The sequence below is a fragment of the Panulirus ornatus genome, chromosome 1 (assembly GCF_036320965.1).
Source record: "Panulirus ornatus isolate Po-2019 chromosome 1, ASM3632096v1, whole genome shotgun sequence".
NCBI lineage: Eukaryota > Metazoa > Arthropoda > Malacostraca > Decapoda > Palinuridae > Panulirus > Panulirus ornatus.
This window is the reverse complement of record NC_092224.1, coordinates 22,583,576-22,600,640: the sequence shown is the minus strand read 5'-3', so window position 1 is coordinate 22,600,640 and position 17,065 is coordinate 22,583,576. Positions and strand designations below refer to the sequence as shown.

The following is a 17,065-nucleotide window of genomic DNA, read 5'->3' as shown; positions in this document are numbered from 1 at the left end:
TTACCGTCCAAGGAGGACGAGACTGTAAGAGTTGGTGTGCTAAGATCTTTCACAGCCAACTTTGACACTAAACCACAGGGAATGTTGTTGGCAACACCGAGGCATTGCTCTCCAGGGCTCCGTTGTGAGAGATGTATCATTAGATACACGTGGAGGCTCCTGTAAGGGTCAGCTCCCAGTATGCAGTGGAAAATACCTTCCCACAGACACGTTTAGTTATGAATACCTTTTAAGTGGAAAATCGAAAGGTAGAGTGAGGGGAAAACGTTTAACAACAGGAGGCCCCTCGTTGTCTAATACACCTCAAACAGCCAGTACAAATTACCATGGACTCCTCAGAGGAGAAAGCTATATGAGGATCCTTTATAAGAACCTATATGGTCCATTAGAGTAACCAGATTCGCTGTTAATGCGTAGACCTGCGGGCTCTGACCTCTTAATTAACCTGGCTGGGCAGAGGGACAAGAAGGCAGCTATGTTGGAAGTCGTGCAGTGCAGGTAAGCGCAAGGTAAGGCAGAGCCAGGTGGTGAGTCACCTCGTCTTCCCTACGAGGAATTGTTTGTTGTTCTGTTGTTGAGGTGAGTCACCCAGGGTCCCTCCTCTTCATAGATCTTGCCCCGCTCTGGTCATGAGTAATGGTCGTCAGAACTCGCAGGTTAATTAATGACAATTTTTCCTGGCTACTCCCAAGGTCGCTTGCGACTGGCTCCGACAGGCCAGGTCCACTAAACATTTTTACTCGTCGCAGTTAGCACGAATACCGGTGTGTAACCCAGCAATTATTTATATTTTATGATGTGCGAATTACTACTGCTACGTAGCGGGTACTGCGGCGAACGAACCCCGAGCTGTGTGACTAACTTGGTGACACACACACACACACACACACACACACACACACACACACCCTGACTGTGACGTGTGTGCATACGAAATGTAATTGACTTGGTGACACACAGACGCCACTTGATCCTGACGTGTTTACATACGAGGTGCGACTGACATGGTAACACACACACACCAACGTGACGGGGACGTGTGTACATAGGATACGTGACTGAGGTGGTGTTACCGTGACGTTTGTACAGAGAAGCTGTGACTGACGCAGTGACACACGACACTGATTGTGAGGTGTTTGGTGGCAACAGTCACTCACCTATACGTGATCTTATACCATTTCTTCATTAAATTTGAATCAGTTTTGCCTGCTGTAATGCTGTAAAGCAACTTGCAGTGCTGTGCCCTGGGCAGAGACAGGAGGAGGTGGCATGAGAGCGGTGGTATGCGGCCATGAGTGTGGCCAAAGCTGCTGCACAGGCCCGAGGCGGATCGGTTGCACGGTGACACGTTTTTGTTGACACTGCAGCACGCGCGCGTTGGCACGCGCTTACTACGTCCCGTGAACGTAAACAAATCTGCCACGAGGTGATGACTCATACTTCGATCCGTCGGTCATGGGAAATGATTGTGGCTGCCACACATAACACCACGTGACGCCCCTCAACCAGGCATGTCTGACCCACGTCAATACTCTGCCAGAGGACACCTCGCCTCACCTGCCTGCCTGGCTGGCCTGACACCCACCTTGCTCCCGAAACTGCCTCACCTCCTGCTCAGATATGCAACAAAACACACCACGGGCTTTGTTTAGTGACCCTGAAGGTACTGTCCCCTCATACCACCACCAAGTACCCATGTTGCCCCAAGAATTGCCAGCTCTTCCCAATCCCAACCAACTGAAATCGAGGACAAATGGACTGTTGTGTGTTATTTCATTTTCACGGCCTGTGTATTATCATTCGCTTCCATGTATGTGTCTCGAGATCCTCTTCCATATTTGTTCTCCTCTCGTGGGCTAGTTCTTCGTGGTCATGCGTTAACCCGTTGTTCCTCTACGACATTAGGCTGAGAACATACTGTTCTGCGGGAAAAATCCATCATTGTGCATGCACGGGATTCGGTTGCCGTGTTTGCCTGGCGCAGTCGGTGTACCGAGATGTTATGGCTAGTCGTAGTGCTGATCATTATCCCCGATACCACACGTATGTACCAACATCTACCATGACCTTCGTCGTGATGGTCACGGTGACATGCGTCATCGTATTTGACATGTGACGTCATCAAGAGCGCTACCACGCACACACACACACCTCACCTACCCCCTGTCCACACCCTCATGACTGGTTCCATCACCAACTTCACCATTTGTGCTTCCATCATGTTCTTTACTGACACATATTATTGTTATTATGACTATCATGATTACTGTTAATTGTTAATAGGAGTTGTAGTATTGTATTATTATTATTATTGTCAGTATTATTTTCAATCTTCTTAGCTGTAGTAGTTGTAGTAGTCGTTGTAATTTTTTTGGTTTTCTATAGGATTTAAACTGGAAATAGTGTTGGCAGATGTGCGAACACCTGTACTGGTGCACAGATGTTCCCTTACCTGTACACCAGTCGACAGTCCTGGCTACCTCTCCATTCACACTACACATTTAACTTCATGTCTACGATACTCCGAGAGTGAATTTATTTCCCCATACAAACAGAAATATGAACCCTGGTTTCTTTAATATTTTGCTCCTGTATATAGATATTTTGCTACAGTAGCTACATGAATATTACAGTAGAGGAATCTTTTCTTGTATATATATATATTTCGTGACATTTCCTTTAACATTATGTTGGTTTAGTATGATTATCCATGCGACTTTGTTAATTTAACGGAGGTTCGTTAGGTCGTTTCATGTAATTCTTGAATTATGGTAGTGAAGAACTTTAGGAATATTCCTTTATATTTTACTCCACTTTTAACTAGGCTGTTAAGTAAGGAAAAGTATACCAGATTTGCGTTGTTTCGTATTGCGTTATGTTAACAAGGTTAATGTCTCGTACAGTTCCTGTTGTTAACGTGTTGCTTCATGATGATGATGAACGGTATCGTTAGCAATGTTACTGACCTTTCGTGTTGTTCAACAATGCATGATGGTCGTGATGAACGAATGGCTTCTTCATAGCATTTCTGTCTTGCGGTCCTGTTTTCCAGCGATAGATATAGATGCTATATCATCCGTAAATAGATAGGAACTTTAGTAATATTCACATGAGTCTAACTTCTTGAGCACAACGGTGTGGGCCTTGAGCACGACGGTACGACCTTTGGGCATAGAAGCCTCGGCCTTTAGCCTGACCCTTAACGTTTCAGGGCAAAGGCCTGTCTCCACCGTACCTAAAGGTCGTACCTTCTTCTTCCTCGAGGACCGTACCTTCGTACTCAAGGGCCGTACCGTCATGCCCAGGGGAGAGAGAGAGAGAGAGAGAGAGAGAGAGAGAGAGAGAGAGAGAGAGAGAGAGAGAGAGAGAACGGGGGTGGGGGAGGATGGCAGGGGTAACAGTATATGCACAAGAGACATAAACAAAACGACAGAACCGCCACTTGGCAACACGACACTAGCCAACGCTGCCAGTTCCGGGAAGGCCGCCACAACCCAGCAATATTTCTACTACTGCTGCGAACGTCGTAAAATCCATAATGTAGTGGTCCTGACGCACGCATTGCCACAGGGTTTTGAGTCAACACGACCCGCTTGGCCTCCGTGCTAGTGTTTCAGCAGCTGTGGCAGGGAGGGAGAGTGGCTGGCTCAATACACTGTGGTTTGCTCTGCTGTCTTGATTGCTCTAGTTATATATATATATATATATATATATATATATATATATATATATATATATATATATATATATATCCACGGGGATAAAAAATACAATGTTCCCAAGTGCACTTTCGTGTAATGATCACATCATCAGATAGATTGAGATGATTAATAGATAATGCATACATACGTTTCTACAATCAGTTCTGGCCCAGACTGACTCATGGTTAGTAACGCTAACGTGTGTGTGCGTGTGTGCGTGCGTGTGTGTGTGTGTGTGTGTGTGTGTGTGTGTGTGTGTGTGTGTGTGTGCTGCAGCTTCAGAGTTATCCTTTAGACAGTCATTGGAGCCAGTCTCCTTCTCAACTCCAGTCCACTCCACTCGACTCCTCCAGTCATTGTGGCCAGCTTCCTGCCCCACCCTAGTTTGTCGTCAGACAGGCTCTCGCTACCTGTCTGCTCCCCAGCTTCTTACTTAGGGCCTCCTCCGCCTCGTCCCTCCTGCTTGGTCTTCCTCCGTATCTTGTGTCGCCAGATCCGCCGCCTCTTGGCAACCCTTCCTCCCCCGTTTTTATCGAAATGATTTAGCACATCAACGCTGTATTGCAGTATCTTTCTTTGCGTCTTCATGAACTGCCTTATTTTCATCTCTGCTTGTTCTGCTGGCATTCGTTTTCAGTTTCCTTCTGTTGCTTGTATTCCTCTCAGAATCGTAGGACGTCATAGCCTTGGTGTCCGTCCGTCATGTAAGTTGGCATCGGTGTAATCGTACAGTTAAAGATGAATTTTCAACTCTGTGTAACAAGAGAATAATGCCTGGAAGATGGGATGCAACGCTTTGTACAATACATCACAGTCTTCTCGGCCACTCTTTTCTTCATCGCTTCCATTCGCACAAGTACTCCTCAGGCAGCGAAGTTCCTTGGCGAGTTTTACTGCACAAGTCTTCTGGTCTAACATCCACATCCTTCTTCCCAGTTCATCATACGTTCATGTGTTTAAGATTCATGTTTTACCTTTTTCCACAGTACAGTCTTCCTAGCAGCTGAGTACTTCTTACAACATCGCGTTTTTCTTCAATTTTCATTTAGCACTGCAGTAAACGCCATGAACTGCGCAGCCCCTTGGAATCATTCTCCATCCTCTAAATTTTTGTAAAGCTATTCATATATCAGCAGGTAACGAGGGGGAATTCTTCGCTTTACTCTGGTATTAACATCAAACCACATTTCATTTTTATATCCGGTTTTTACGTTACATAAACAAGGATCATATATCCTCTTTAATGTTGCTCTCAGTGTACCTCTTATCTAGATAATTCTCCTCATTGCAATTCCATAACTTAGTCTTTCGATCTATGTTAAAGGCTTTCTTTGAATATATATATATATATATATATATATATATATATATATATATATATATATATATATATATATATATATATATATATATATATTGTGTGTGTGTGTTTGCATAAGAAAATAGAATGAACACTGTTGCCGAACATAACCTATCTTCTCCTCCTCAACAACATTAAGACAAAATTGCATTGTTTGGTTACTGATAAACGTCCTTATCATCAGAGGCTAAGCTTAAACGATGCTTTAGCCAGTCCTAACTGTCTACCAAAACAAACACTCTCGTGCGAGGCTGTTGGTGGGACCATGATGGCCCAGTACAGGCCAGGCGAGGGTCTGTGGTGCTCTAGCCTCACATCATGCTATGGTACGACATCTTTTTGTTTGAAACAGAAAGTAACGGAATCGTCAAATTTCTCCTTAGCAAAAACGACGAATAAGAAAGGAACTCTCTTGTGGTAATCAACCCTTTTTTCATCGCACACTCCTGCTTACTCTCTTAATTGGTCTCATCCCTTCTCCCTGTGTCTCTACGCATGTCTGTGTCTCCCTCCCTTTCCCTCTTCCAATTATACACCCCCACCATCCTTCCTGCCTCCCTCCCACCAGCTCTCCTCCCTTCCCTCGACTGCAGGCAGCGTTGGTAGAGTGTGAGGGAAGGCGAGGATGTGTCACTTCGTTCTCCGCCCCTACCCCTCCTCAGTCAGGATCTCAGCTGCCACACTCACGCCACACGCAATTTGTTCTGGCCCTCGTGACCCGCATACGGCTCTCTCGGTTACACCTGCTTAACTCTGAGCCGTGGAGAGACGGACGCTGGCGGGACGGGTGTGTGTGTGTGTGTGTGTGAATGGGCTGGGAGCTGTCAAGGAAGAATTGACACAGTGAAGGGCGGAGGATATTGAGGGAGGGTGGGGATTGATAGGTGTTTCTAGGGGAGGTGGGGGGGCAACATGGTCGAGGCGAGGGTCAGTGTTCAGCGTGTGGTGGGAATATGTCCGAGTCGGTGAACTCTTGTCAGAGTCTTGCATTTGATCGCCTGTTTGGCATCAGATGTGTGTCTGCTGGTGTTCGTGGCTTTATATATATATATATATATATATATATATATATATATATATATATATATATATATATATATATATATATATATATATATTTTTAAACTATTCGCCATTTCCCGCATTAGCGAGGTAGCGCTAAGAACAGAGGACTGGGCCTTTTTTGGAATATCCTCACCTGGCCCCCCTCTGTTCCTTCTTTTGGAAAATTTAAAAAGAAAACGAGAGGGGAGGAATTCCAGCCCCCCGCTCCCTCCCCTTTTAGTCGCCTTCTACGACACGCAGGGAATACGTGGGAAGTATTCTTAAACCCCTATCCCCAGGGATAGGGATATATATATACATATATATATATATATATATATATATATATATATATATATATATATATATATATATATGTATATATATTTTTTTTTTTTTTTTTTTTTTTTTTTTTTGCCGCTGTCTCCCGCGTCTGCGAGGTAGCGCAAGGAAACAGACGAAAGAAATGGCCCAACCCACCCCCATACACATGTATATACATACACGTCCACACACGCAAATATACATACCTATACAGCTTTCCATGGTTCACCCCATGTATGTATGTATAACGGACCTGTATGGTGTTGGGGTTAGCGTTGCTTACCGCGACATATATACATATAATGAGGTTAAATGGCAAGAGGTCAACAGTGTCACAGGGTCAGGTAGCGGTAAGTGAGGGTCAGCAGGGAACTGTGGTAGGGAGGATCAGGTCGGCTAACACAGGAGGTGGACATCATCTCCCTTTCGTGTTGATAACACAGGACTTCTTGCAGTAGTATTACAGTCGTGTGGAAAACTGGATTAGTTTTAACCATCGTGGTGGTAATTACCTGACGAGGAGGAGGGTATGTGGATAATATGTGGAAGGCTTTACCAAGCAGGCTGGTTGGGTATTTAGGCTTTAGGCCTAACGACTTGTGTCAGGGTCGTTAAGACGGGTCAACATCAAGTTATAACCACCAGTTCGAAAAAAAAAATCTTCAACACTTTCTTCGGTAATTCTTGATATAACTTAAGTTCATCTGCTATCTCACCGCGTCGACCACTTAGACTCCCGGGCCTGTCCGAGAATTCGACGACGCATGTGGGAATGGCGCTGTTCGTGCTCACGTGTTTGCGTGCACTTGTTCGTGCGGGAGCGTTATGTTATGTTGCTCATGTTAGTATGAGTGTTGAGGCCTACGTTTCCAGGGAGGATTCTGCCCTGTGTTGCCGGGTACGTTGAGGTCCCGTCTTGTGTCTGGGGTTATGTCTTGCCTGTGTTGCTGTGCATGTTGATCACTGGTGTGTGTGTGTGTGTGTGTGTGTGTGTGTTTTCAGCGTTGGCCTCAAGCTGCCTTGCTTACCCCACTTGCTGCACAACTGGCTGTGCCGCAGAAGCGCCTCGCTTCACCTCCCTCAGCACCATGTCTATGCCAGAGTGTCCTTTGTGGGTAGATGCTTCACCCTTTTACCTTTGATTACTTAATCACAAGAGTTGATCATTGATAAGCATTGTGTGTGTGTCTGTGTGTGTGTGTGTGTGTGTGTGTGTGTGTGTGTTAATGTGCTTACCATGAAAGTCTTGACTAAGTCAATGGAATTCTTCTTCAATCTTCTTTCTTCTGTTTTATGGTAGTGACGTGTGCTTGTATGGACCACGTATGTTAGTGACGTGTGCTTGCATGTATCGCTGGATGAAGTTGGAGAGAGAGAGAGAGAGAGAGAGAGAGAGAGAGAGAGAGAGAGAGAGAGAGAGAGAGAGAGAGAGAGAGAGAGAGTAACAATAGCTAAATATTTCGATATCCTGACAACAGGAAATTTATGACCTGGAAACCGGAAGGACATCATGGTATTTGATGTTTTCAATTTTCCACATTTGCGAGTTGATATATGAGTAACTGTTGAGCTGTGTTGCTCGGCAGCATCGCTAGTCTTACTATGTCATGACATGGTCCATGGTACAGTACTCTCTTATGTTGTCACCTGTTGGTTAGCACCTGTACATATGTTTGGGTCAGAGAGATTGACAGTCGTGAGTCCCAACCTCTACTGTTGGGTGGTGAGGGAAGTTTACAGTCGTGGGTTCCAGCGTCATATTTTTTTAGATATTGATGATATAGGTTTCTCAATTCTCTAACAGTACTTGCATTTGCTTTCTCTTAGCCTCTACCATGAGACCAGAATTGGTCTTCTGGGGAGATACCTACCTCACATCGCCTCCACACACACACTTCCCTTACCTAATTTCCAGCTACTTCCTCCTGTACTGGACTGTCCTCTGAACTACCTCAACGACCTCTTCCTTATTCTCTCTTCCTTCTGGCTGTGTTGCATGGTACTGATGCGTCTCCAACCTCTGGTTCTGCTGTGTTGCATGGTACTGATGCGTCTCCAACCTCTGGTTCTGCTGTGTTGCATGGCACTGATGCGTCTCCAACCTCTGGTTCTGGCTGTGTTGCATGGCACTGATGCGTCTCCAACCTCTGGTTCTGCTGTGTTGCATGGCACTGATGCGTCTCCAACCTCTGGTTCTGCTGTGTTGCATGGTACTGATGCGTCTGCAACCTCTGGTTCTGGCTGTGTTGCATGGTACTGATGCGTCTCCAACCTCTGGTTCTGCTGTGTTGCATGGCACTGATGCGTCTCCAACCTCTGGTTCTGCTGTGTTGCATGGCACTGATGCGTCTCCAACCTCTGGTTCTGCTGTGTTGTTTGTGACCAAAAAGCCTGTTAACGTACAATTGCTTTGTTGTCACTAACGTATGAACTTACACTGTCGTATTGTTCTGTCACTTCTGACGTGATGAACGTTTGAATTTACACTGTCGTGTCATTACCTCTGACATGATGAACGTATGAACTTACACTCGTATTGTTCTGTCACTTCTGACGTGATGAACGTTTGAATTTGCACTGTCGTGTCATTACTTCTGACATGATGAACGTTTGAACTTTGTGCTGTCGTATTGCTCTGTCGCCCTCAACATTGAAGAAGGTTTGAGCTTAGGCTGTTGTATTGTTCCGTTGCTCGTAACGTGAAAAGCTTGACGTATTGATCTGTTCTCGCTGACGTTTAAGACGTTTGAACGTACACAGTCGAATGGTTCTGTTGCTCCTGACGTGAAGACCGTTTGAACGTACACTGTCGAGTTGTGTTGCGACTGAAGTGAAGAACGTTTGAACGTACACTGTCGAAAGGTTCTGTTGCTCCTGACGTGAAGACCTTCCTTGGTATTCTGTTGTCTTGTCCTGGGATTGTGTGTGGACTTGACCCTTACTATTGCTTTGCCCGTGACGTGAGGACTTGCCTGACTGTGTTGCTATGTTTTCTGTGGTGCGTGAACCTCGCATGACGTTGCTCTGTTGTGTGTTGCATGTGGACATGTATCGGAGAGTTGCAGTGCTGAGGGTTCCTCTTGTGTTTCTGTAGTACTGTGTCGTTTGGTCGGAAGGTTTGTGACGCGTAAAAGTGAGAACTTTGTGTGTTGTGTGGAGGTGAACCACTGTGTTGCTTTGTTGTCTGTCATGTCGACGTAAACTTGTGTTCCTGGATTGTTTATCATGTTGCGATGTGTACAATCGTTCTTCTTTGTTACCTGTGTGAGTGTACTTTAGTACGTGCACTGTAGTGATGTTAGGTTCTATGCAGCGTATGTGTATACACCTGTACCGGGTTTTTTATTGTAACATTCTGACATATATCGTAATGTGCATGTGTTGTCTACGAGGATTAGCAGTGTGTATGGTGGTGTTGCTGTGTTGTCTGTGGGGGATAGCAGTAGTGTGTGGCAGTGCTGCAGTCTTGTCTGTTAGTGTTGGCAGTACGTGGTGGTGTTGCTGTACTCTGAGGGAGTTAGGAGTGAGTGGTAGTGTTTCTGCCTTGTCTGTGAGGGTTAGCAGTGCATGGTAGTGTTGCTGTGTTGTCTGAGAGGGTTAGGAGTATGTAAAAGTGTTGCCCTCTTGTCTGTAGGTGATGGACAATGTGTTTAGTGTTGTTGTGTTGCTCGGGACGTGTTGAACTACACCCTAGTATTGTGAACGTGCCAGCTGGAATAAAGAAAACTGTTTCCTTACTGGACAAGGATCAGCTGGAATTTATAAGTCGTGAATATTTCAGTAGCGTAACGGACGACGCCAACTAGCTATTGGCCTGGGGACCAAGTGTCGGGGTGGACGAATCATTACCGTCCAGCGGGGTGGCCTGACAAGGTTACTAGGGGGGTCCTTGCAATCCATCATAATTAAAATACAGTCGATTGTAATGTGGCAACGTCAACACAAAACGCGCCCGGGTCTTTCTAACTTCCGGGGACCACAACTTCAGGTTTTGTGTTGATGTTGAAACACATTAAGAGTCGACTAGATTTTTCGTGACAGTGAACTGCCACCGCCTCGTAGAAAATGACTGGTTTTTATGTAGTGTACGATCGTTTTTGTGCGAGTCTGTCAAACTGGAAGTATGATGTAGCAGGTACGAACCATTAGGTATAGGTTAACGTAAACATCGTAGTTCGTCAGTTCAGGAAGCATAGAGACTGTTGTCAGAGGAACATGCCATGTAATGAGCCTCACTGGCCAGGAACATAAGTCAGAGATTCTGACAACGTTCAGGTGTCTGTCGCAAGAATGTAAGGAAAGAAAAGAAAGATTCTGTAGTTGCGTTTGGCGAGAAATTCTCGTGACATTAGTATTGCCGTGTTACACAATAAACCTGCGTCTCCAACCGTTCCAGGAATCCATGTAAGAGACAGATGTTCGGCAGACTATGAATCGTGTTCGTCCAGAACATTTCCCTCCGGACGAACTACCCTGGAGAGTACGTGATGGAGACCTGAGCGTTCTTTAAGACTCTCGAAAGTCAGATGTCTGTCGCCGACTCTGCCTTAATCCCTTAATTTCGTCTAGATGACGGCATCATGCATACAGGAACCTTCAGCTTGGATCATTAGAAAACGATAATCCCAATCTTAGAAAACCCAAACGTTTACGGGAGACGAGATATTCATAATAGATATGTTATGTCTTAATTCTTGTAACATCTGCATGTTTGTGGTGATATCGGTCACACGTGTGGGTGACTGGTGGAAGACCTTATCGATAAAGTGACTTATGATGAGTGAATCATCGTAACAAGTGTGGTCGTAGATTTCACAAAATTGCGGAAGAGTGAAAGATTGTGTTTTACGAGCGAGTTTGGATGAACAGATCCAGACGCATCGACAGCAATATCCCTCCTTACCGGAGGAGGCAAATATTTGCACTACGTGTGTGGGGAGACTTTTGAACGGCAGTTCCTTTATTCCACGTACACGTGTGAGTATATTGGATATTAAAGTGAACGTAATATAACTTGGAGCTGTGCTGATTTTCTGCGCTCCAAACTCTAGAGAAATGAAAGTTCAACTTGTATTTACAATATATAAATATATATATATATATATATATATATATATATATATATATATATATATATATATATATATATATATATATATCATTGACATTAGCTGCCATCGCACGGATTTGTTAAGCCCAAGTCGAAACCATATCAGTGGAAAAGATTAAGATGTTTCTTCATCAGAACGAAAGAAAGATATACTGAAATTCAGACTTGAGTTCGTCAGGTGCTGTAGACCCGATTCTTAAAAGTGAGGAAGTTGGAGGAAATACGGAGGACGAATGAAAGAGGAGGACTTCACATATTTGAAAGGCAAGGATATATCATAATGGGCAATACCCCTGTGGCTCGTCCCCTTACAGAATATGTGAAGATTCGGTCAATATTGAATTAGTGATATCATTTCTATTATCGTTAATTACAGTGTTAGTAATGATGATAATGGTAATGAAAATGATAATGACAATGGCTCCTTTAATTAAGTGTAGGCAAAGGCTAAAGATAACAAAGAATACACAAGAAATAAACCCTGGGGTTAAAGAAATATAAACAACAACGTCGAATGGCGGTGGGATATTCCAAAAATACTCTGGCTGAAGGTTGATACACAGTCTGTTGATTGATGATGATGTCCACAATGGATGGGATGAGGTTATTCATGTATTGGTCCACACCAGCTCGCATGGTCTCGATACATTTGTGGTGATGAACTGCAATCGAGGCCGAAGGACCTGAAGTGGCGGCAGTTGTGTGGTGGCTTATTCTCAAATGGCCAGATGAGGTCCAAGTGATGGTTGGAGAGAGTGTCAGGAGGACCATGGCACGGAGCGACTCCTTATAGGTGATGTAAGAGGGACCGAGCGATCTTGTATACCTTTTATGATACTTATTCTAATAGCCTTAATGCGTTGGATGAGGAGGAGGAGGATCAAAAGGGGAGGGATTGTTCGAGATTGAGATGACGTTTTGTGTGCATTATCTTAAATCCATACCCAGGAGACGCACGTGTAACGAGTGGACGAAAGATGTAAGAGAACATCATATCGGGAAGAGTTTATGATGATGGTGCAGATGTTTTCCTCCCGGCGTAGTTTATCGTCCAGAATGACATCGAGATGTTTGTGGGACTTGCTATAATGAAAGAGGGTTAAGGGCCCTCGTGAGGCAGTAGGAAGTGGGACATGGTTGGAAGCACACTTGATATGTTTGACTTGCAGTTTGGCTTTGGTTGATGGTGTCTTGGTTGATGGAGACCCAGTTTTTGGAGACAGTTGAAGATGCTGTTGGAGGGCGCTGTAGTTGGAGGATATGTTATCAAAGTTATTGATGCCAATGGTAGCCCTCGACGTCCTTTTGCACCACGCAGGGGGGAGCTACCAGGACGTCGTGTGTAAAGTTGAAGGAACTTAACGATCCCATCTTTGCGGCTCATGGGACAAGGTGATGGCCTTTCGGAGGTGTGCAATCTGACGACACTCAATAAGGGAATCTGGGTTGATACCTTTGCTGATGATTATGTGGTAAGAGTATTCGGTAAATTAGCTGTGGTTAAGCTAACAAAGACAAGCACTAGAGGGGCTCTAGTAGCTTCTCTCTTTTAAGCCGCGATAGATAAAGCCAAGGAAGCAAACGACAGAGAGGACATTGGTGGAGATCATCATTTACCAAACTGGTGAGATTCTATGGATCTTGCAATGTCCACGTTAAACGAAAGACTTGCAGAAGGCACGATAGGGATCAGTTTTTAACTTGCTGAGAAGACACTATGGGTTTGTCACGTTTGGGACTAAGGAAACTTATGAAGTCTTTCAGTCTGCGAGGCATTTTGAAGATTAGCGATGAGAAGCACTGACGATGGAACGAAAAGGTATGACTAGTTCATGAGAGGAGAACTTTTAGAGGTTGAGGGATAGCTCGCGGATGTAATGGAATGCTTAATCTTCGAGGCTACGTAATGCTCTGGTGTTTGTATCTGGAGGGAAGGGTGGGAGGTAGTCTCCTCTTGTGGAGGAGTCTTTGGTAGATGATGGTGATGACGCTGTTAAGCCGAGTTACTTTCTCACTGGAATTGATGATCGACTCTGTGATAGAAGGAAGAATGCTTGTTAGAATCTATCGTCTCTTTCACATTTCCATGTCACTGGTTTGTTGTATCATGATTCACAGTGTTGTAGGTTGGTAGTGGAAAATGTTTTCTCCGTAGTGTGTGTGTGTGTGTGTGTTCATCGAGCTAGTTTCTTACAGACGGCCTTGCAGAGGTTAACGTTCTTACAGTTTAAGGTCAGGTCTCGTTTCTACGTTAACGCGGGATGTGTTCCAGAAGACGTCACTAGGAGTCGTCACCTGCGTGGAGTCTCTAGTCTTCCGTGGGAGGAAGCGATGGTAGGATTCCCTTTGGATCTGACGTGATTTTTCCCATTTAGTTTCTCTTTTGACCAGACTAAACGCTTCCGTCTGGGGATGATAAACAATCGGTGTTCAGAATGACGCACTGCAGAATCGGTAACCGGCCTGTTTATCTTGACATTTGGCCTCAACTTCTGGTTCTTCGTAGGGGCAGGAGAACTGATAAGTGTGTGTGTGTGTGTGTGTGTGTGTGTGTAAGTGTGTGTGTGTGTGTTGTGACCGATGGGTGTTCTTCGGTAGGATGGTAGGTACTGGTCAACCATATCGTTTAGGATAAGTCTACGTGTTCTGGTCGTGTGTGGAGAAAAGTCTATAACTTGTTAAAGATGTAGGTCTTCCTGTATACAAGTCCGTGGCGTTGGTCAGTTTTACTATAACGACCAGACAGCGTTACCTTAGCACATGGGGTACTCGACTGTAAGGTGATCAAAGGTGCTAGTGATATGGTCCATTAGGACATCTCTTTGGGGAGAAGGAGGTAGTGAATGACTACAGTACGCCAAGAGTGAGTGTCCATCACTGAGAGAACCCATATTACCCTTCACATCCCCAGGGAAAAAAAAAAAATCTTAACTGAAAGTCCCCACTCGCCATGGTTCTCCTCCTCATTACACCTTCACACACACACAAGGTATCGTGTTCCGTCCCCAGTTGGTAATGAGGTGTCCCGGGTGGGGACTTGGGAAGGGAACGAGTGGCGGACATACCCAGGGTTAAAGAAGGAACTCTGGAAGACTGAGGTGGGGCTTTTGGAGGACTGAGTAAACCTGCTGAGGGAACGAAAGAAAGTGCTGACGGAAGTTTCCAGACAACTGAGGAGAGTGTTGGAGAAGTGAGAGGGGGGGGGGGGGTAGTGAAGGGTTAAAGAAAGAGGGGGAGGGAGGCCACCCTCTGGGGATGAGTGAAGGTGCTGGAGACTAAGGGAAGTAGGGTTCTAGAGGACTGAGGGAGGGTGCTAGAGAACTATGGAAGGGGTTAGTGTTCAGGGATGGTGCTTAGAAGTAAGGGGGCGTGCTAGAGACTGTGACTGGTTACTGGAGAACTGAGATAAAGGTATTGAGGACTGAGGAAGGGTTCTGGGGACTAAAAAGGGAGCTAGAGGACTGAGAGGGTGCTTGGGACTAAGGGAGGATGCTGCAGGACCTCATTCTCTCCCTTCTCCGTCCACTTTTCTCATATCTCGCTATTCCCTTCCTCATCCTTCCCATTCTTCTAGCCCTTCTCCTTCGTCGTCCCTTCTTCTCGACATGTCAACTTTTTATTATCCCCATCAAGGATGTCACAATTATTTTTCTTTTTACGTTCGAAGCTCCAGTCACGGACTGAAGTCTATACCAAGGTCGGGTCTTAATTGAAATATAGAGAGAGTAATGAGGGGATGAATAAAGAGACGAGGGAAAGTACTCATTTTGGAAGAAGTGAAATACCTGTCTTTTGAACAGTGCTAGGTCATAGTTATTGGGAAAGACATGAGAGGGTAGAGAGTTCAAAAACTTGAAGGTGTAGGGAAAGAAATAATTACCAAAATGGCCCACCCTTGACTTGCTGATGGCCACACAGTAATCTTGTGACACATCAGCTTGCCAAGCATTGTGTGGTCTAGCTAGTGGTGGGGGCACACAAGCAGCTAGTTCTCTGAGACCAAAGACCAAAATGATACCTACAGAAGAGGGAAAGTGAACCAACATTGCGACGTAGGGCAAGTGGGTCATGTTTGGAAGTTAGCCTGGGACAGTTTATAAGTCGGACCGCTTTCGACTCGACTCTGTCAAGTAAGGATGCTGCACTAGAACCACCCTAGATGTGAGAGCAGTACTCCACGTAATTTGACAACACATCAGCCTAAGCTGTTAGAGATTATATAAATCTATTATCAGACAATTTCAAGTTTTGTGAGAAAGTTTGTCACGCATATATACATACCTTGAGACGTAATGAAACTTCTTTTGAATGTCGCAGAAAACGTTTTAAAGACCTTGAGGAACAACGCTGCAAGACCTAGCAAACTTTATCACATTTTGTGGAACTTCAGAAACTTTGAGAGTCCATAGGAAAGGTCAACGACTTGTCCATAGAGAAACTTGTTGACTCGTGTTGCACGATTCTGAAACTTTGTTGAGCCTTTCATCATGCCGTAAAACCATGTAAAAACCTCATGTAAATGCCTATATGTACATCTGGTTCTTCATATGTCTAAGCTTGTTAGACACACACAGGCAGACTGTATTAGATGGAAGACCTAGAAGACCTCGAGGGAGATGTAGCTTGTGAATAGTTGCGAGGGCGTGAAGCTGTTTTACGACCTTCCTAAGAGGTGTAGAGACTTTCTAGTGGCCCTCCTGAAGGCGTGGAAATCTTTTGAAATCCTTATGAGTGGATGGAAGTCTGAAAACGCGTAAGAGTGAGAAAATCTTGTAGTGTGTTAGTGGGTATAAGCTTGTGGCAACCCCATAAGGGCGAGGAAGTCTCCTAGAATCCCCAGGCCGAGGTCGTGGAAATCTTGTAACTTTACCTTGACCGCGTAAAATTTTTTCTAGAAACCCAGAAAGGATGCGGAAATCATCTAGAACTCCCATTAGTGCTTGGAAATCGGTTCAAATCCCCATTAGGGCATATACGTTTTCCTGGAACCAATGAGGGTAAAAAGATCTTTTTGCGCTAAGAATGAGGACATGATCGGAATCTTCTAGAACCCTCAAAGAGGACTTGGAAATCTTCTAGGAACTCTCATAAGGGCATTCAAACCTACGAGAACCTTACTAAGAGCGTGGAAATCTTTCAAGACCCGCATGAGGTCATGTAAATGTTCTTAGAGCCCCGTAAGGTCATGTAAATCTCGTAAGACCCCCCCACGAGGTTGTGTAAATCTGTTAGGAGTCCCGTAAAGGCGTGTAAATGTTCCAAGACCCCTGCGAGGCCGGTGTAAATCTGTTAGGACCCCCGAGAGGCCCTGTAAATCTTCTAGGACCCGCACCTGCACTTAGGGACGCGTGTTAGTTCCAAGCCTGCTGTTAGCGTGTGAGTTATGGGCCTGCGACCCTTACGCTCATGGGCAGAACACGTGTACCAGATTTTAAGTGAGATTGTGTGTGTGTGTGTGTGTGTGTGTGTGTGTGTGTGTGTGTCTTAACCTTCGTCCACAAGACTCGTTGTACCTTCACGATGAGA

General features: G+C 45.0%; 1 protein-coding gene across 2 annotated transcripts in view; it reads left to right on the top strand.

Annotated features, from left to right (window-relative positions):
- The window catches only part of LOC139763053 (tyrosine-protein kinase receptor-like), a 1,458,433-nt gene that overhangs the window by 782,413 nt on the left and 658,955 nt on the right, over positions 1-17,065 (top strand). The gene's annotated exons all lie outside the window — the stretch shown is intronic.